General features: G+C 42.3%; 1 long non-coding RNA gene across 4 annotated transcripts in view; it reads left to right on the top strand.

The window, feature by feature from the left end:
* Window positions 1-21,674, top strand: part of LOC146395035 (uncharacterized) — an 82,712-nt gene that overhangs the window by 46,350 nt on the left and 14,688 nt on the right. For 2 of the 4 annotated variants that reach the window (XR_014833992.1, XR_014833995.1), the window contains 3 exons: window positions 2,528-2,702; window positions 5,438-5,485; window positions 20,646-20,775. This is a non-coding gene — a long non-coding RNA (uncharacterized LOC146395035). Of the gene's footprint in view, window positions 1-2,527; window positions 2,703-5,437; window positions 5,486-20,645; window positions 21,107-21,674 lie in introns of those variants that run through there. The other 2 variants (XR_014833993.1, XR_014833994.1) reach the window with 1 other exon arrangement.

Below are 21,674 nucleotides of genomic sequence, written 5' to 3'. Positions count from 1 at the left end.
CCTCACCTCTTTTATCCTCTTAGCCCAATCCTATGCCTCCTTCATGGGCCCAGGGCTATCTTCTCCTTGAAAACTTCCCGACCATAAGACTCTAGGCTGCAAGTTCCTTTTCTTCTAAACCTCTCTGTAGTGTCTCTAATACCCTTAAAAGCATGAGTGTTGGATTCTCATATTTCAAGGGTTCTTAAACTGGGATGAGCCCAGAGTCATTCAGGGAATTTTATCGAAATTCTTGTGCCTGGTCTTTATTTGCTGATTCAATATTTCTGGCACTGGAGCTTGATTATGTGTCATTTGAAATGACCCTCTGAGTGATTCTGAAATCTGAAACAGGCTCAAAAACCACTGTCTGGTATCGTTGTCAGGAGTTATTATGGAGCCCTTCTATTTTGTATGCCAAGTATTACCTCTTCCGTTAGATTTAAACACCCGGAAATATTACAGTTCTTTGTATTTTCTGAATTCCTAGTACAGTGCTGAACTGAATCATCAGTAATCACTGAATAGTCATCGGTTCATGGAACTGGTCCTGTTTCCTCTTTTTTCCTAATGCACTCAGAAAATCTCAGGAGAGAATGATACAGTCCGATACTAAGTCTGATGTCCTAGAGACAAACTCCCTGGCCTTGGCCTGTGTGGCAGACGTGAAGATGATTCACGCATTGCTGCTTCTCTTCCTTCCAGATATGCTAGAAGGGCAATTCCCACACCCTTGCAATTATTTGTACGACCATGTGACTTGCTTTGTTTAAGACTCAGGAGCAGAAGTGATAGGTGTCTCTCCCCGGCCAGAGAACTGAATTACTGGTGTGGTACCCACTCAAGTTCCCCTCCCCTGCCTGGGCAGCCAGTAATGCTCCAGATGTGGAGACACCAGGATGCTGGCTCCCTGAATAAGGACAGGTGGAGCAGACCCTCCTCTTAACCATATGGATGTGTAGGAAGAGCAAGAAGTCAAGCTTTGTGGTAACAAGCCACACGAAATTGTGGAATTTTTGTTACTAATAATCTCTCTTGACTTGACCCAGCATGGGCCAAATCCATATTAAACTATTAGTCATATACATTATGTAAAGCTTTTCAGTAAAATAAAGAATCTGAAGAGTTGCACTGTTTCTGGAAAGGAACAGTAAAAACAAAGCCAGACGCTAAGGCCTAGTACAGAAAGTCAGCCAAAGTGGGACTTCCGTTTGTTTAGATGGCCACTAAGGTTTTTTTTTTCCTCTTAAAAATCAGTGTTCTGGGAGTTCCCATTGTAGTCCAGTGGAAACAAACCCGACCAGTATCCATGAGAATGCAGGATTGATCCCTGGTCTCGCTCAGTGGGTTAAGGATCCACCGTTGCCTCAGATCGGTTGTTGCTGTAGCTGTGGCTAGGCCTGCAGCTGCAGCTCCGATTCTACCTTTAGCCCGGGTGTGGCCTTAAAGAAAAAAAAAAAGTCAATATTCTTTTCACTCAGCTGGTAATTAATGAGGTAAGAGGAAATAGCACTTTGAGTCCTCTGATGTGGAGGATTGAGAACCCAAGACAGTCATCTGATGAGAGCTAGTACCTTGGTCACATTCTTCATTAGTCATTTGGGTTAGAGCCACTAGGAGGGATGGCTGGTGACAGGAGGGATGCCACTTTTCAGGATTTTGATACTTACTAGAAAGTACCAGGAGGACAGTTCCACTTTACGTGAGCATCAGTGATTTGTAACAGGATGTGTTTCTTTAAACTCTCCCCAGTAGTGTGGTAGTTTAATAGGTGAGAATGATATCTTGTAATTTGCATGTTTTGGCCAGTAGTCAGGTTGTCCAGCACTACTTGTGCTGTTGACCCTTTGGTTCTTCTTTTGTGAGTTGCCTCTTTGACGGGGATATCTTTAAGGAGGTGGCTGTGTTTCTCCAGGTCAGGACACAAGGCTCTCAGTGTCATCTTCCTGACGCCCCCTGGCAGCCCTGCCAGCATGTCTGCACGTGGGCTGGCAGAAGGGCAGGGGGATGCCAGCAATGCAGCACCTCCTGGAATTCCTGCCACCCAGCACTGACCTCTGAATGTCCTTTTGACTCACTGAGTTCCAGGGTGTGATCAGGTTTCTGGAATGCCAAGGAAGGTTAGGGAGGATGTGAGAATAAGCTCAGGACATTGGGAGAACCCAGAGTCTTTCACTTTTGAGAGCTGGCCCCTCTTTTATCTTCCTTTCCCTTTTGCACCTCTCTCCCCTCTGTTTTCTGGTTGCCCTTGTGCAAAAGGCTGGATGCACTGTAACGAGGCTGCAGCAGCTGAGACTCTGACCCCTGATTCCCCCTGGGAGCTGCCAGCAGCTTGTTCCTTACACACCACATGCTCCTCTCAAGGGAGGGCAGGCTCACTCATGACCTCTCCTGACCTTGTGGAAGAGCACCACTTTCCAAGGAAGCCCTGGTTCTCCCTCCTCCCAATCTCCCCATCCCACCTCCACTCAGGCTACTTCTGTTCTGGTTTTCCACTGCACTGGGCTCTGTGTGACCCTTTGTTGCAATCATCGTATCTCTCCCACAGCCCAGGGCCCATCACCTACAAGGAGAATGAAGACCCATGACTTGGCCTATAAGGTCTTCAATCATCTGACCGACCACCTGATGAAGAGTTTCAGCTATACTTGGAAGGTCAGATTGAGGCCAGATCCTGATGGACCTTGAATGCCGGGTTGAGGAGCTTAGATGGAATCCTTCAGGTAAGAGGAAAACATTGCAAGTGAGTGTGTTGTGGCCAGAGGTGTGCCTTATCATCCTCTTCTGATAACACCTGAGCAGAAGCAAGGAGTCTCCTTCCTGCATTGGTGGCTAACATGTAGTGTCCTAGGTGGGACACCCCCTTCCTGGGAGGTCTGCTGGAGAGAGGAGCAGGGGGAATCCTGGCTAAGACGGCTGGGTGAGAGTTTTGTGATGAGAGAAGAGAAAGCCTTCCTTTTACCTGTTAGGTGGGACTTTGGCTTCTGCAGGGAGGATGTAAAGAGAGTATAGCTTTGTGCTGGGACCCCGGGCAAAGTCACTGTGCAGGACTCTTCTGAGCACACACTGGGTGCTGGCTCAACTGTCTTGTCACCCAGTCCTGGGGAGAGGTAACCAGCTCTCTGCTAACAGCTAGAGAAGGTCAGTCTGCTCTTTAGTTCCAGGTGCTGAAATGCTGGTGGTGTTGCCTGGTTACTCCCCTCATCCTGGTGATAAGCACAAGGACAGTGGCCAGAGTGGCAAGAGCAGGGAAGGTGCTTCAGGGCTCCAAAGGGACATGAAAAAGTTGGCTGGGACCCTGCTGCCAAATCAGGAGAGAGGACCTGGAGCAGGAGCAGTTCAGCAACTCCCCAGAGGTGGAGCTTAGGTTCAAAAGTAATGAGAGAGGAGCTCCCATTGTGGTGCAGTGGAAATGAATCTGACTAGCATCCATGAGGACATGGGTTCAATCCCTGCTCTCTCTCAGTGGGTTAAGGATTCATTGTTGCCATGAGCTGTGGTGTAGGTCACAGACATGGGTTGGATCCTGCGTTGCTGTGGCTGTGGTATAGGCCAGCAACTGTAGCTCGGATTGAACCCCTACCTGGGGAACTTCCATATGCCATGGGTGTGACCCGAAAAAGCAAATAAATAAATAGATAATAAGTTCTTGTACATCCATACAATGGGACATTGTAGAGTAATCTAAAAACAAAAAAAAAACAAAAACAAAAACACACCACCACTGCCACCAAAAAACCCCTAAAAGTAATGAGAAAGCTCGCCTCCAAATTCAGCATCGTCTTCCATCTTCCCGATGTATCAGTGAGGGTTCTGGCAAGGAAAGCACATCCAGATCGGGTAATTGGAAGGAGCTCATATGAAGCCATGTACAAAGGTAGAGGGCGGTGCAGGAAACTGCAAGGGGTACAATGGAATCCAGGGGCCAGTTAGAACTCTCTCATCCCAGGCCCACAGGAGGAAGAGGAGGCAGCCAGAGAAGTTGAGTGGGCTCCCTTGCAGGAGCTGGACTTTCAGTTGAGGGACATAGTGATGGTGACCCCACAGCACTGAGGAAACGGGGGGAATAAACGCCATGACCTCATTCTTCTTTCTCTGAGCAATTCCTGACACTCCCTATTGGCCAGACCCAGCTGGCACCCAGAGGACCAAGGCTGCCTCTTGAAGCAGTGCATACATTAAGTCTCCTAGGGCGAAGCAAAGGGCAGAGGAGAAGGTGGGTCCGAAGGGGCAAATGGAAGACACACACCGATCCCACTGCCGAGGAGGAAAAGCCTTCCCTCTACCCTCTTAGGTTCGGAACTTGAGGACCTGCAAATTAGACTGACAAGACTGATTAGGAAGTGAGAAGACAGATTTTAAAAGGGAGTTTCACAAGTTGTAACTCAAGGAAGTGGTTAGAAATTGGGGCTTTTATATACCATCTAAATAGGTGACTGGAAAGGGGAGAAGGGCACTTTTGGGAAAATAGATGACGTTTTGGAAAGATAGGTGGCGAGGTGGATCTTTAGAAGAAAAAATGGGAGATATGATGTGTTTATTGACAGTGTCTCATCTCTGTGGTAAGAGTCTTCCCCACTGCAAGCCCTGGGAGAGAATTTATGACAACTGAATTCTTTTGGGAGGCTCTGCTTGTAGGCAGAGGGATTTCAGAAAGGTGAATGCTTCTGTTCAAAATAGGCTTTATGCCACAGAAGTGTGTTCTGGAACCCTTTCCCACCAAAGGTAGCATGGTCTGGGACCACAGGGAGAGGCGAATGTCCCATTTTCCACTATCCAGAGAGCTAAGCAGGTGGCCCTTCTTTGAGGAGGTGCTGACTTGCCCCATCTCAGGTTTGTCTGCAGTGCGACTGAGGGCACTGCACTCGCATCTCCACGGAGCCCATAGGATGTGGGCACGCGGCCTTCTCTTGCTAGGAAGTCCCTGTCCTGTCTACCTGGGGGTTTCAGGAAGTTGTGCTGCTTTGAGGCAGGTTGTGCTGTAGTAGAGGATTCCAGACCTCATTTTCTTCAGGGCTTCAGGAGTGTGCAGAGTGCTTCTAGCCACTCCGGGAAGATTCTCTGTACAATCCTAAAAGTTTTTCGGAGTTTAAGAAGAAAGTGAACTTCCCAGGTGTGTGTGTACGCGTGTGCGCGTGCGCGTGAGGGCTTTCCAGATGGAAGGAAGGTAAAACAGATAAGGTGATAGAGTTTCCATTGTTAGAAGCCTCTTGTTTGTCTGTGAAATACGCATGAAGGAGCTATACTGAGCCACCAATACTGAAAACACTGGAGGGTTTTGCCACGTGTGAAAACGTTACCCTTTGCAAAATCCAAGGCCCGCCCCGGGCCACACATGTCGAATCCGGAGCTCAGCTGTTAGGCAGCCCCTCACCTGCGCCAACAGCAAAAGCAAAAGTGGTACGGCACAGACATTGTTTAAAACGAGTGTGTTAAAAATACCATCTCGCCTTCACAGATTTCTGGAACTGCGAGGAGGCATCTTCATTTATGTGCTCCAGTGAAGGTAAGTCTGGAAGAAATGCACAAGCCAGTGAAAAGTGGTTGTCTAATTGGATTATGCAATGATGGCTTTTGAAACTCAATGCTTCATATTTCAAAGAACCAGCAACTTCTTGGAGCGCCAAAGCATGGTCCAGAGCAAGGTTTTAGGGCTTCTAGAGGGGGGAGAGGCAGGCAGCTCCATCCGTGTGTGACTTTGGTGATGGCTGCATCTGGAAGATGGAGCAGCAGGATTATTGTGGGGGTGCAAGAGACCCGTTTGTGGGGACAGCTTCCCTATGTGCTGAGAAGAAACACAACTACAGCATGTTGAAGGGAAGGATGCGAGGATTCTGTGAGAAGACCTGTCTCTGGGAGTTGGTTTCCAGTTAAGGAAGTTGGTGATAATCTTACTTTAGGTTTACTTTAGAAGTCATGTGAGTTTTGTTTTCTCAAGCTGAGCATGGCCCTTGCATGGTCAGTTTCCAAAGAAATGAAGGTTCTTAGGCTCGGTCTTCCTCTTGTGAAGGCATCTGTTTTGTGCCCCTAGGCAAACATTTTACAAAGGACTCTCTTGCCTCCTCTTAACTGCAACCTTAGCTGCCTACCAGTTCTTCCTTCCACCTTGTTTGGTGCAAGGTTGACTTGGCCAAGTTGCATTCCAGTGACACAAGCCTAATGAGTTGTCTAGGACTTACCCGATCTTTTGAAAAGGGAGATCATGGCCGTAAACCCAGCGGTGTATTTGCTTCAAATCTGACTCTCTCTGTTGTCTCCATTTTTGTGTTTCTCTGACTACTTACTACTTTATGCTGCAACAAGCCTTTGAGGTTTAGTGAGAGTTGTCAGTGTTTCTGAAGTTTCTACCTCCAGAGGTGATGGGGTGGTGGGTTGAGGCAGGAGGAAAGGGTTAAGAAAGATGGCCAATATGGTGGCGCCATGGAAGGATAACCTCTAGTGTTTACTCCTGAAAAGTGGAACAGTTGGCAGACCACCCAGAAGTCAGGGGAAAGGATTGTAAAAACAGAAGAAAAGAGGAAAAATACTCAACATGTGTTGATTATGAATTTTAATTACTGAGCTTATCTGTTCAGTCAAACAGGCAGGGAAAGAAATGTGGGCAGGAAGAGCTCCATGAATATTACAGATGATACAATTCTGTTTTTAGGAAATGCACAATTAGGCTGTGTCTATACTACCCAAAGTAAAAGCAGATGTATCTGTCATCAGACTATTTTGATTAATGGGGAAATTTGGAGCTTAAATTATCTGGTTCCACCAGCTCTGTTGATCAAATGAACTGGATCATTGCCAGATCGCCATTCCATTCAGTGAGGTGTGGGAACAACTCAACTCAACTCAACTTTTTGGGTGAGGCAGTTTTATCAGAGACAAGATTCATGTGAAGCAGCAGAATCTAAGGGGAGGGGAAACGCACCACAAAGCAAGTGATGATGTCATCCTTATATTTGGATAATCTGTGTGAGAGGTCCCAGACTTAGTTTACTTCCTAATCACATAATCGATCAGCAGTCCCATCATCTCTGGTATGGGACCATACTCTTCATTCTTCTTGGGGGTTGGTTATCTAATTAGGGGAGTGTCCTCACACCATTGGTCTGCTATGAGGGCACCGAGTGACTAGCCAGAAATAGAAGAGGTGACAGAGCCCTTCCACACCCAGGGAAAATGTCTCTCATAATAGCTCACACCGGTGAGGGGGCTAGTGTCGTGAAGATGGACCATTTGCCATCTTATTGGCTGAACCAAAGTTCTCTCTTTATGTGATTGTTTACCCTCCAAAGTTTTCACTGAGGTACTCAGGCTTGATGATTTGTGTCTCGGAGGATGCTGTTGTACCAACAAATATCTGTTGAAATAAGACATTTTTGGAATATGGGTCTTTTAACATTAACTGATGTGGCAAATGGTCTTGAATGTTTTTTACTACAAAATAATAGAAGAAATTTAAAACAAAAAAGGAGTAATCACACTGGAAATCATTAATGACAGAGGGTGAATAGGAAGTGGCTAAAATAACCCAAGTGTCCATCAATGGATGAACGAATGAGCAAATTGTATTCTATGTGTGCTGATAGGATATTAGCCAGAAAAAGGAATGATGTGCTGAAACTTTCTACAATATAGATGAATCTCAAAAACATGCTCAGTGAAAAGAGCTAGACACAAGGAGTTGCAGATTGTATGATTGCATTTGTATAAAATATCCAAAATGGGTTAATCCTATTTATAGAACCAGGGAGTAGGGGGAGGGGAAATGGGAAGTGATGCTCAGTAGTATAAGGCTTTCTTTTAGGGTGAGGAAAATATTTTGGAACTACATACAAATGGCAGTTGCATAACATTACGAGTGTATTAAATGCCACTAAATTGTACACTTTAAAATGGCTAATTTTATGTAAATTTTATCTTTTAAAAATGACTAGAAAGCAGACTGTTTGAGTCATGCTACTTCCACATGCATTCCCTTTTCCTGATAAAGAGATAATTGAGAGTTTAGGTCCATTCTGGAAATGTTTCCAATAGTCAAACAAGGTCAGTGCTTAGATAATTGAGAGTTTAGGTCCATTTTGGAAATATTTCGGATAGGTCAATGCTTTAAAGGATCTGAGAAACCATCTCCTCCCATTCTCTCATTTCGCAGATGAGAAAGGATGCAATAGTTCATAGGAAGTTAGGGAGAGGACCAGCCTGGTATCCAAGTTGCTTGATTCTTAGGTCAGTGTCTAAGCCAAGAAGTCCCACTGCATCCTGGGAATAGGTGATGCAGCGATCTGAGGTACATAACATACCCAATGTGGTGCAGAAAGTTTTCAGTAGCTTCTTTTCTGCTATGCTTCGGATCCATGTGGTAATAGTAATAGCAAAAATAATAGCAATAGGAATAATAAACTGATCATAATGTAAATTTGTGAGCTCTTATTGGGTGCCAAATACTGAGTGAAAACCACACTTTCTGTCCCATGCCTTATTTAACTTGTTCTCAAACCCTAGTAAGTTAAGAAGGAAACAGAGCTCTGCAAAGGCTAAGTACATTTCCTCCAGAGGTTAGTAGTGCACTTGGGGTTGGGCATCTATGGCCAAGGGCCCCAGTGTTCTTAACCAATAAATACATCAGTGGTTTCTAGACCTTTGCATTTCACCAGCTACTACAATTTCCAAAAACCAACATAAGGTAGTCATATTTTATTTTGCCTAGTATAAACATTGAATAACAAACAAATAATAAAAGAAACAAACCTTACCATCATTATGCAATCAAATAAAAATATTTTTACACCAAAAGGCAGAAGGACCTAATCTCAGAATAGAGAATGATCTTTTGAAGTGGATCTGTTTAGCTTTATGAAAAATCCACTCAGGTGGAGGCTGAGTTGTCTTTGCTGATGGCTATTTGGGCATCCAGCAATGGAGGTGGCCAAATCAGTGCTGGGAGGGAACGTCCCCATCCCTGTACCCCTGCATGACCTTCTCTGCCGCCATGACCACTTTATACATGGGACCATCAGACAAGTACTGAGGTGGCTGGAAAAATAAGCTGACCATCACACAGGTCACATTGTCCAGGATATTATCGAAGTCCTCCTCCTCAGTGGATGTTCAATGGTAGAAATTTATGTTGGTCACAAATACTTCACACATTGTTCCCATTCCTAGAAATTACCTACCCACCTCTTTCTTCAGACCTACTTGCCACCACTTTTCCAATATTGTTTTTTCCCGAAAGTTGACCTCTGGAAAACCCTTGGAGCATTGCTCATGAATGAGTATAGACTCACAAATGATGCCTTCTCCCCTTGCATATAAAGTAGACGACTAGATGTACTGCCCACAATTTGGTTCCATAAAAGAACTTTTCTCCTTCACTGACTTTGGGGTTACCCCTAAACAGGCTGGAATGTAACCATCGTTCACCTCTGGCTTGTGCCAGTAGACTAGAAAACACATCACTAGACCTGCCCATGAATTCCATTCCCCCGTAAACTAGTAATAGAGAAAAATCTCCAGGGTATTGTTGGCTCTGGCTGAGAAGAGAGCCCAGAATGAGGTGCTAGTCCTGTGGGAGTCTGAGCCACTATCTGTGCTCCATATAGTCCCTTCCAGACTTGCTCGAGCCAGGTCTCAAGCAACCCTTCTCCATTTGACAATGGGATGCTGCTGTGTACATCCAGTTTCCTGCTTTAGTCCTTCCAGTCACTGTTCCACTTGATGTTCCCTGATCAGGCGTTCAGACTCTATGAGGCCTGGTAGAGAGTTTGGATCTGGCTTTCTAATGGAGAATTGCTGTTGGTAGAAGTGGGCATGACCATACTTCAAGCCCCAAGGGAGGTGTTCTACACGTCTACTGGGGCTTGCCAGAAAAATCCATTCCTACCTGCCATAGACACTCCCAGTCCAGTTGGATATGATTGGTCAGAAGGTCCAAGGGCCTAAGCAGTTTGAATGGCAGCCTCATTTTTAATAAAAACTGACAGCTTCACAGGCGATCCAGAGCTTGAGTCAGAGTAGAACACCTATGTGGTTTCTAGAATCCAAAGAGGCCCATCAAACTTTATGCTCTCTCAGGAAGGTGAGTCGAGATAAACCACTTTTCTCATACTTGGAAGAGACAGCCTGCTGTGCATCCCTACTACTGGACCCTTGGAACCTTCACTGATGTGACGTCTTCCTAAGACATCTAAAGATCTTGCTAGTCTTTGTTCTCCAGAGCAGATTAGGACGATGTCAATGATGAATTGGACCAGTGAAGTATTCTGTGGGATACCAAGTCAATCAAGATCCTTCTGGATTATCTTCGGATAGAGAGCAAGAGACTAGACAGAATCCTTATAAAGTATACAGTTGTTCCTTCCACTCAAAGACAACCTATTTCTACATATAGTTTCTAAACCCTTCCTCGGTTTATTGGGGTAATTACATATGATGATTAAGCCTTTCCATCTGTTTTTTTATTACCCTGAGACCCCATCATTTCCTTTGAAATCAGGAAGTTCAATGCCATCTTTATCTTCTGCATCACTGTTTCAGGGAATTTCAAGGATGCTGGTGCTTCTCTTGCCAATGCATTTCTAAACATCTTGATAAAGCATTGTCCAGGTCCTCTTAGGGGAATAGTTGGGAGATGGTGATAATTTGAATGTTCATGGTGGTAGCACATGTCATGGACTGCCAGTGTCTTATTTTTTCCCTGGAAAGAAGTTGGTGCTTCCATGAAATGTGTGGACAACTCATTCCCAGAATCCCATTTTGAAGATCTGTTGTCTAGAACTATTTTCTATCTGTCTGGATCCTAGCAAGAAACATATATCATACTTTAATGGGATAAAGCAGAAGAGTTTAATAAGGGAGGTGATCTTCACTTTTAGACTTGAACGGTCAAGAGAAGGAAGTTGTTATCAGAACATGGAAAGTGCTGCCTAGGAAAAGGATGCCTGGCAAGAACTGTGACCTTAAGTAGAGAAATGTGGCCCCTCCCAAAACCATATTCTGGTCAGGAAAGGATAAGGTGGATCCCTCCTACCGTACTTCAGTCAAGGTCCTCATCAGGACCTTTAAGCTTTTCTTTTGGGTTAAACCCAGCTAGAAGCCAAAGAACAAGGGCTCTTAGTTTTCAGCTATGGAGATGAGCCTACTGGGCAGAGCAGAGTGGGGAAGAGCGGAGAGTGGATCTGGAGGGGCAGATGGAGAAGACCCAGTCCTTAGTTTAAGGATGTGTTTCTGCATTCTGGAGTCCTTGGGAAATCATGACATTTTTTGAGACTTAATTCTATTGGACTATGTTTTAGGGTGATGGTGGCATGTAAGTTGAGGTTTGGGTCATTTAGAGAAAGGGCATCTTCCGGGAGACCAACAGTCTGCATGTTCATGACATGAAGGTGTTGCAGTGGGAATGGAGAGGATGCGAAGAAGCTTGGAAGAACAATATTCGGTGTGTACATGTCTTTTATGCCAACGAAGTAATAGACTGTTGCTGTTTGAAGACAAGAGTTTTTCTCCAGTGCTGTATTAGTGAACCCAGTCAGGAGGCTGTGAGGACAGCGCACTGCAGCAGATTGCCTCGGAGTTCTGCTTTTGAAGTTAGAAGGCTAAATAGATGTGAAGAGCATTTGGTCTCTTCCCATTTCTATGCACATGGAGATTTCATATTAACATCAAAGGAAGCCAGTTGTGTATACAAAGGAGAAAATAGTTTATTTTGGTGTCCTTATCTGTCAACCTCCATCAGGATTTTCTTCTTGCTCATGAAAGTGGCAGAATTCACTTTAAAAACTTTGACAGTGTGTGATGAAACTTGATGCCAGGTGGTTGTGACAATAATAATAATATATATAATAAATAACAATATATGTATATATTCTATAAATATATATTTATTTATAATAATCAGAACATATTAAATATATTTAATATATATTTACATGATAAATAATAATAGCCAATATATATATTTGTCTTCTTAGGACCATACCTGCAGCATATGGAAGTTCTCAGGCTAGAGGTCGAACCTGCATCTTCATGGATACAGGTCGGATTCTTCACCCTCTGAGCCACAACAGGAACTCCCAATAATAGCTAATATTTATTGAGTGCTTACAATGATCCGAACAGTGTGCTTTGTGCTATAAACAAATCACTGGCAACAAGCCCATGAGATGGAATTCTTTATTATCCCCAGAGACTTAGACAAGTTTAAGCTCACACAGAGAGGAAGAGACCAAGTGGATTCTCTAAGGCAGAGCTGGCCAGCTCTAAAGGCCAGACTTTTTTATTCCCTGTTGTATCTCAATAAAATTTATGCTGTTGATGATTATCTGTCACCTATTAATTATGTATGCTGTGTATGTGTGTACTCAGTGTATCTGAAACTTCAGCTTTATCCAGTGCTGCCAATAAAATCAGGATTTTAAGTATATTGATAATTAATGATTAATTTTCTATCAAATGAGAAATAAGTAGGCTTTGGCTGCATTATTTGGGCATAGGTAGAAGTGAACAGGAGAGGAGTTCCCTTTGTGGCACAGTGGAAACAAATCTGACTAGGAACTATGAGGTTGCGGGTTGGATCCCTGGCCTCCCTCAGTGCGTTAAGGATCCGGCGTTGCTGTGGCTGTGGTGTAGGCCGGCGGCTACAGCTCTGATTAGACCCCTAGCCTGGGAACCTCCACATGCTGCAGGTGTGTCCCTGAAAGGACAAAAAAAAAAAAAAAAAAAAAAAAAAAAAAAAAAAAAAGTGAACAGGAGAATTATAGCTGCTGTTTACCAAGCGCTTACTTTGGCCTAGGCCCTGTTTTAAATCCTTTACACATACCATCTCATTTTATCCTTCTGCAATTCTGGGAGGGAGACGCTCATAGAGTCTTCTGAAATTTAGCAGTAACGAGGTGGAGAAATTGCCCTCAGACTAGAAAGCTGTATTAACACTTGTTTTTAATATTTCCACATAAAATGGCCCTTTGGAAGGAGAATTGAGTCAGACAAGTCAGTTACCCATACTTTCATGTTCATTCATTCATTCAAAAATACTGCCGGCTAATATTTGTCAAGTTCTTTTCTCAGTAATAGGTCTGTTTTCAGTAATGGAACCTGTGGATGGATAAAACATAGTCTCTGCTTTTGAGATGCCTACTTCTTAGCAGGGGAAGAACTGAGGCCCAAATACTTGCTCCCAACACTTCCTCCCCTGGTGAAAAGTAGGTGAAAGAAACTGGTCTAGAATCCAACCTTGACTGAAGAAGAGAAACAATGACTAACATTTTCCTAACATTTAAGATTGTATTGTTAATTCAATTTTCGCTTATTGCATGGGCCTCTGATTACGCTTTGTCCTTATTGAGTAGGGAATGCTGCCTTTCCCAACCTCTAAACAAATTCTTGCCTTTCTGCTCCACTCAGAAGTCCACAAACTTAACCCCAGTCAAACGTTTTCTTTCAATGGGACCATCTTCTACTAGAAACAAGTTATCTTTGAAAAAACATAATATTGGCAGTTACCAACGCCTATTCTGCCATTAATATGCGAGCTCACATAATACGTTAAACAGTCACTGGGGAGCAGAAAATGTCATTTGGTTGCCCCCTTGAGCAAGGACAGTTGGGTGACACCATAAAATGCTTCTGGTATTTCCTCTTTTAAGGAAGAAAGAGAGGAAAAGGAATTATTTCTTAACCTATCAAGGAAATTCTCCCCTATGCTTTCGATTAATCCAGTTTAGTTACTCGACCTGCAGCAGAGTGGTGTGACCCATCCTATGGATCAAAAAATATGAATCCCCAGGAGGAGTTTAGCTAGGAGTACTTGCTAGGGCTGCTGTGTACTCTGCAAATGGTTTGTGCAAACCATTGCTTCCATAAAGCACCAAACTTATCCAGGGAGAAGAAATCACATTTCGTCAGAGAACAGGTTTTCCATCTGATTTGTGCCCAGAACATGTAAAAAACATAGCAGATTGCATGCTGCATTGACTAAGGAACATACATATGCATTGAAATCACTTATGTTTTACTTTTTTATGATGCATTGGTGAATTGTATTTCTTTTGCATTTGTAATTAGAAGGCGGAACAGATGTGATGGCTTCGTTTAAAGTGCTATGTCCATTAAAATAACCTGTACTACCAAGTAATTGTTTCCTCTAACAAGGAAGTCTGTCCATGGTAATGCTATTTTTTGAGCCATTTAGATAGACAATGAGGAAAAACATGTGTGTCTTCAGGAAATGTGTATTGATTATGGAAGTCAGAAATTTTTGTGATGGAGTTCAACTGTTTTTTTATATTGGCTGCTGCTTGTTTGTTGTTTTTTTCCTTTTATTTGGAGATGGAACATCATCAGAGAAACATTTGTTCCTTTGATAGACATCACTTTTGTTCTCAAACTGAGACAAATAATCAGACCTATCTGTATTTCCAAAGAGACCAAGACTTTTTTTTCTCTTTTTTCTTTTTGTTTTCATAGCAAGCTGCGGTACAGTAAAACCGAATGCTCACCTATCACACACTTGGTGATCAAATGTAGTTGATGTTAGCACTGGCTCTTTGAATCTAAATAAAATGTAGATTTCTTATTTTGATCACTAACAGCTTTCTGGAGATCTACAGTTATACTTGATTGAGACAGACTGTGACAGCCAACCCAGTAGCCGGCGGACAATTCTTTAATATGTGAACTCGACTGACCCAGTTATCCACCTCCAGCCCCAATGCAAATAGCATCTGCAGCAGCCTTTTCACCATTTTATTCTTGCAACATTGTCAATGCACTTGTGATAAGAAATTTAACTAAAATTAGTCTTCGTAGAACAGATGCATATTAATTCTTTGTACCGCTGTCTTTGAGTCACCAATGCTTGTAGACACATACTCAAGTTCAAAGTTGATATTATTTAAAAGGAATATAATATAATTTACTATCAGGAACACTATACAGCCTTTACATAGCTTAAAAAGATAATAGGTTTCAAACACCTTCCATTTAAAATATATTATTGCTCGAAATAATCCCTTCTTGACATGAAACATGCAGAAAGGCTTTATATGGGAAGAAATGTTGCAATGAAACATGTTACTATGATTATGATGTTTGATCTAATAATTTATACTTTTTAAGAGAAGAAGGCTGCTGTAAGCCCCAGGGGCACTAGTATTATACTTTAGGAAGGAGGTGGAAAGGCAATCCTTTCAGACTCATTTAACCAGATCCCTGCGATGGTCAGCATAGTTATATAATTGAGCACTAGCAAGTGTATTTTGAAACTTACTTCTCTTGGTGGTTTTGTAGGGGAGGAAAATGTTTTTCTCAACCATCTTAGGGTCCCTGACTCGGTCTGAACATTAAATTAACAAAGACTGATGGACAGGAGCAAAGAATACAAATTTATTAAACGTAAGTTTTGTATGTCATGGAAACCTTCATAAGGAGGTGAAGACCTGAAGAAACAGTTAGACCGAAGAATTTTTTTGCTGGATTTTGATGCGGATTGGGCAGCCATGCAGAGATATGATAGGTTAAGGGGTATTAGGAAAGCATAGAAAACTGGGGGAAACTTAGCAAGGCTCCTTGGTTAGAACAGGGTTCCTTTGTCTTCAACAATAAGGGTGCTCTCTTTTCCTCCAGGTGTAGGGAAGGCACGTCTCCCATGAGGGTTTAGGACCTGTTTCAGGCACACAGGGTGGGAGGAAAGTCTCAGTGACTCCACCCACTTAAAATATTCAATATGTCAAAATACCATATTTGGGGGTAGTGTGTTTGCATTTACTGAAACATAGAAGAAAGGCCAGCTTTCTGTTTTTGCTGTAGAATTTTATCAGTTTCACATTTCCTTTGTTTTACTAGTCATGACTCTGATTTTCTATTTCTATAAAAAACTTATTGACAGTATGTATTTGTTGATGTAGCTCTCAAATCCTATTCTCCTCTACAGAGACTCTCAGGTCAGTGATTGGGAATTGATTTGACCAAGCAAACAAAACCTTTGATTTTTCCTAACCATTGATTTCCCATTTGCCAAAGAGGAATAATGATCATTTTTCTTCAACTGCATTATATGGTCTGTGTTTTCTTTAAACCCATATTTTATAACTGCTTTAAAAGTTTATTCAAAATGCCAGTGAAGTAGTTGTCAGCAAATGATTGATAGATATTAATGGTAAAGATGTTGCAATAGGAATAGTAAACTCAATTTATTAACTTGATTTCACATTGGTCAATTATTTCTGGATATCATACAGACACTTAGGAATATATGAGAGCGCCTCTATTCTACAATAGCCAAAAATGGACAGAAGGTTCATTGAGTTCTCTTTATAGGTTACAACTGCTCATAAACCCACTTATATAAAATGTCATTATCTCTTTCAAGCTCAGGGGTTTTGGGAATGAAAAGAAAGAATTTAAAGGCCTTTCTCTAGTCAATGAGGAAGTTATCTTTGGGGGGCCCCTCAGCATCAGCTCCTATGGGGTCACAACCATGAGACCCTGGTAACCATGTTTGTAGGTTGAGACAGATTCTGCCCTTCTGCCCTCAGCAGATCAGGTTGGTACTGGGCAGTCCTTGCATGTGGTTATAACTGAGAATATCTAAACACAAGTGCCAAAGGTCAGCCTTGTGCAGAGAGAAGCAGAAAGAAGAGACAGGCAATGGCCCGAAAGAGAGTAGTTTTATAGCTTTGATATTTGTATCAATGTTCTATCATTGATGGGATGAACATATGAAAAACCAATGTTTAGTAATATAACCTCCATTGATTACTTTGGTTTAAACTCTACTGCTTCCTGGGGTGGGGGTGGGGGGGCGTTAGATTGGATTGCTTTTAGGACCAGTACTCTACGTAGCTATATTTGAATTTTTCCTTCAAATTTTATCAAGGTACATTTATTTCCCTTAAAGGAAACTTAGGGGCTAGCAAAAGCTACTAGACACTGAGTCCTTTGATTTTTGATACTTTAATTTAGATTTACTATCACCAAGAAGAAATTAAGATTCCTATTTTCTCTTCTGATAATCAGATTAAAATGGATCTATGCTGTTGTCTAAAACAGGGGGAATCCTTTCTTCTGTTCTTGCAAATTTTAATTATTTAAATGGACACACTTGGAGAGAATTTTTTTCAAGGTTCTAGAACAACTACAGTGGCTGAGTAGAGATTTTTCAACAAGTAAAACTCTTCTTCTACCTCTCCGAAAATGTTCCATTTACTTCTCTATTGACTCTTGTTCCTTAAGTATTCCCATGTCCTTTGCCCAGAACTCTCTTCTGTTTTTCTATTATTTCTCTTAGCAATTAAATCCCTTCTTGCAGCTTCAATGATGATCCAAAAATGATAATTCAGCCTTACTTCTAAGACTGTAAATGTCCCAAGCATGTATGAGCAAACTTTTCTAAAAGTCAGTATATTATACATTTCCAAATAAAGATTGTGTGTATTATATATATATATATATAATATATATAACATATATAATATATATTTTTATGAGCACATATACATCCTGACTTACATACTTAGAGTTCTGTATTTCCAACCACTTTAGAACTGTCAGTCCCCAGTGGCTCTAGACCTATATCGGTCATCATTCTTTCCAGCCCCGTTTTTCTACTCTCTTCCTATTTCTGTAGTTAATTCCATCATCCCGTCTTCCCAGATCCCAATCAGAACCTTCTGGCTGTCTCTCAGCTCTTCAGTTCTTTTTCTTTCCCCTGCTTCCCGTGGCAAAGCCATCTGCTGGGTCCCACTGACCTTGCCCTTGCAGTGCCTGTCTTTTTGGAGTCTTCTTCTTTACTCCCTCTCTCTTCTCTATGGCACTGTGTTGCCAGCTGTTCTGCCCCAACTCAAAATGCCTCCCTCTTCCAGCTAATTATTACCTAACTTCCAGATTAATCTTTTTCACGCACAGCAACGATTTTGCTACAGCCCCCCCAAGGAATTTCCGTGGCTTTCCTTTGCATTCAGCCTGAAATCCAAGCATGCCCCTTTGGCCCTAACCTCCACTTTTGGTCTTTTCTCCACTCTGCCCAAGGAAAGCGCTGGCTCCTCTGTCTTCCTGCAGCCGTGGGCTTGACACGCTTCTCCCACTGGGAAAACATCCAGGTCCTCTAGCTCCATGTGGCCGTTTTCTATTCCAAAGGCTACTACCGAAGCCGCCCAGATGAGCTCTTTCCCAGGCCCCAGCTGGAAGGGGTACTTCAGTTCACTGAATTGTCAAAGTTTTGGTTTTCTTTTACCTATCCTATTAGTTTACTAGAGCTGCCAAAATGAAGTCCTGAGACTGGGGGACTTAACCAACAGTGATTTATTTTCTCACAAACCTGGAGGCTTTGAAGGCTGAGATCACCGTGTCCACAGGCTTGGCTTCTTCTGAGGTCTCCCTCCTTGGCAAAGAGGTGGCCGTCTCCGCTGCGTCCTCACCTGGTCTTCCCTCTGTGTGTGTCAGTGTCCTGATTGCCTCCTCCTCAAAGAGTATCAGTCATATTGATTAGGGTCCAGCCTAATAACCTTATTTTATGACTCACCTCTTTAACAAACCTATGTCCAAATAGAGTCAAATTCTGAGGTACTAGGGGGCGGGACTTCAACATGTGACTTTTAGGGGAACACAGTTCAGCCCCCAACACCTAAGCTTTGCACTGTCTCTCACTCTTTTTGTGTGTACCTACCACACATTTCCGAACTTACTCTTAATATGAAAAGGCAGGGTCCTCCCTCCGTCTGTGAAGGGTGAATCCTACAGGGTTCGCCACTCTGACAGGGGCAGGGTGGGGTGCTAGGTCTCCTGATGACAGTCCCATGGCAGGTGGGGAGGAAGTACGAATCCAAAGAAAGAGAAGCACAGGTGAGGCAAAAAAGTAACAGATGCCTCCTGCAACTGCTGAACTATTTACAAACAAAATCTACTTAACCTCTTTCTTGGGAAAATTCCCATTTTTTTTTAAAATTTAAAACTCGGAATACATCAAAGTGGAAGACAATTCCTTTAAAGATGCGAAGTCCATCATAGAGTAAAAATTAATTCAAGAACATGAAATAAAGATAAGATGTCCGGAGAGTATCTTGTGATTAAAGTAGATGCTGCCACAAATAAAAATAGTAAGTGTTGGACGTATTCCGGACTTGCAAGGTGAGCTTCTAGACAGTGGTAGTGGTAGCCAGGCACAGTAGAACACGTAAATGCTTTGGGATAAAACAAACAATCTGGATATGTTTTTTGGCTCCACATCTTGCACCCTGCTGCTTGCTTATTGGAAATTTTTATTTCTTTCTTTTTCACGACTTGAGCAAGGGACTTCATTTCTGGTGGATTTTGCTTTGTTCACTTGTCAAATGAGGCTAATTAAGCTTTTATTGGATGGTTGATGATGCAAGGATTAAAGAGATGATGCACATCAAACACACTTTGTGTAGTATATCCTCAATAAATGGTTGTTTTCTGGCATGATGTATGGTCAAGTTACCACTCAAGTTTGTTCCCATAGTCAAGTTTGATTCCCCTTTCCTTCTATCAGCCATCCCCTCCCCCGAGTCAACAGTATACAATAGCAGTGCAAACAAAGATAGTCTGTGTGGGTCGTCCGAACGAGGAGCAGAATTAATAAATGGTGCTCACCATATTTCTGGTAATGAAAAAGACAAGCATATAAGAAAATTAATTACCCCTTGTTATATGTCAGAAATCCAGTAGAAAGGAAAGACAGAGCTGGACACCCACTGAGTCACAATCACATTAAAGCGAGCATTTTGATAAGAGAGTGTATGTACATCACGTTGTCCCCGTCACTCTGTCAGTCACTGGAGGCTACAGCCATATGAGGCCCCAGATCAGACACAGCTGCGCAGTCCAGCATCCAAACCAGAGGATACAGCAAGATCTTATATGTTGCCCCGTTATTTAAAAAAATTCAAAACAATGTTTTCTTTTAAGAGTGGAGACATGGGTTGAATTCTTTACTGTGTAGCTTTAGGTTTTGTGTTCAATATTTAAAGATGACATAACTTCCTTATACTTTCTCAAAAATAGGTTACCGTTTTGGAATCTCTCTGAAAAAGATTCCCTTCTATTTGCAGAATGTCAAGCCTCTCTTATAAGCCTATGGAAGGAAAATTTTTAAGGAAGAATGTTCAATAATGTTCATTTTATGAAGCTGTTGCTCCTTTGGGCCCACAATTGAGATTAAATGACAGGCATGGGATTTTCATCAGAAGAAATCACTCTGGAAGTTTGATGAAAAACAGGGGAAAAAAAACCACCTGAATTAATTTATACAGCCTAACATATGATCATAATTTTCTTTGGATGTGTTTATTGTTGGCAAAATTTAGAAAAATTCATATTTTAATCTGAAGTACATGCCCATGAAATGTACATGGTTGTGTGGTTAAATGTTTATGGGAACTTTTCAGGTTTTGCTGTTCAGCCTGCTTTCAAAATATTCAAATATATTTGGCTTTTGTAACTTCGCTAATTAAACCTTCTAAAACAGATGGAATTATAGAAATTAGAGGGTTTGAAGTATCATTTTAATTGGTTTACGATCTATGTGACACACAGTGCCATTCATACTGTATAAAATATATACGAATGGCTCAAAAGAGATAACACGCCAATTAATTTTTCTTTAACTCTTTCAATTAAATCGTGTTGTCTTTGTTATTTAATCCCTTTTCCATTAGCCTGGCTCCAAGCAAGTCTCATCACCCCTGACCGTGAAGATGCAGGTTGTAACCTGAACCATATTGGAGAGTTTCTTTTGGGATGACTGAAGGCTGGAGAGAATCTGAATTTACCTTCCTTCTAAAGAAAGTAAATGACTTTAAGGGAAGCCTTTAAGCCTGCGTGTGGCAGCCCCCTGGCATGTTGCACAGATTAATCTTTCTTTTTAAAATATGGTTCCCTCATGTATGCTGGCAATCACATTCCTCTGATTTCTCTGGAATAGCCTTGATTTCAAATTTCCTATTATACTATCCCACTAAGAACACTTGCACCTGTCAGACCTCACGTTTAGATGTTTGAGTTGAGATGGGAAACTATAATCTCTCTACGTAGATTTTGGGAGGGATTTGTACAGACTGCTTCTAGTCTCTGTGCCTGAAGATCAAGAATCCGGTTGAATAAAGCTCACCCCAACCCTCCAAGATTCTCATTTTAAGGCCCACAGTGAAGGCCTCAATTACATACACCTGCTTTACCCAGCAAACGAACATGCAGTTAAAATAACAAAACACTCTATTACCTTTTTGGGGGGCCACTGTTGGCTAACAAAATTAAACTCGACTGTTTCTTTGAAATATCTCAATTTGCCATTTAGATGTGATTTTAAACACACTCGTCCCCTTGGTTGCCATGGTAACAGGTTTGGGCCCTCATGGGTGACAGAAAAGTATCACAGGACTGGTTCCTGTTTGAACACACATGTTCACTGGGTCTTGCTTTGCAGCAGGAGGATGGAGGAGGCTGGACTCCCTGTACTTCCCACACCAAGGTAAATCCATGGATCAAACCACGCTCAGAGCTGGGGACATCGCCCACAGCAGGGACCCATTAGCTCTTACAGTCACTATGGAGAACCATTCGAATTCTAGCTTTAATGATCCCAGATAGAGCCCTTCTCCTCCCCACCAATGTGACATTTTGCAGACATTTTATATATCAAGGAAATATTTAATTGAAACGTGCTTCTGAGATTGCCTACTGAGCTG

This window comes from Sus scrofa, chromosome 18, assembly GCF_054392235.1.
Source record: "Sus scrofa isolate SSC_HxYL_T2T_F1_AM1 chromosome 18, Sscrofa_HxYL_maternal_Yorkshire_Landrace_v2.0, whole genome shotgun sequence".
NCBI lineage: Eukaryota > Metazoa > Chordata > Mammalia > Artiodactyla > Suidae > Sus > Sus scrofa.
This window is presented reverse-complemented; position numbering and strand designations above follow the sequence as displayed.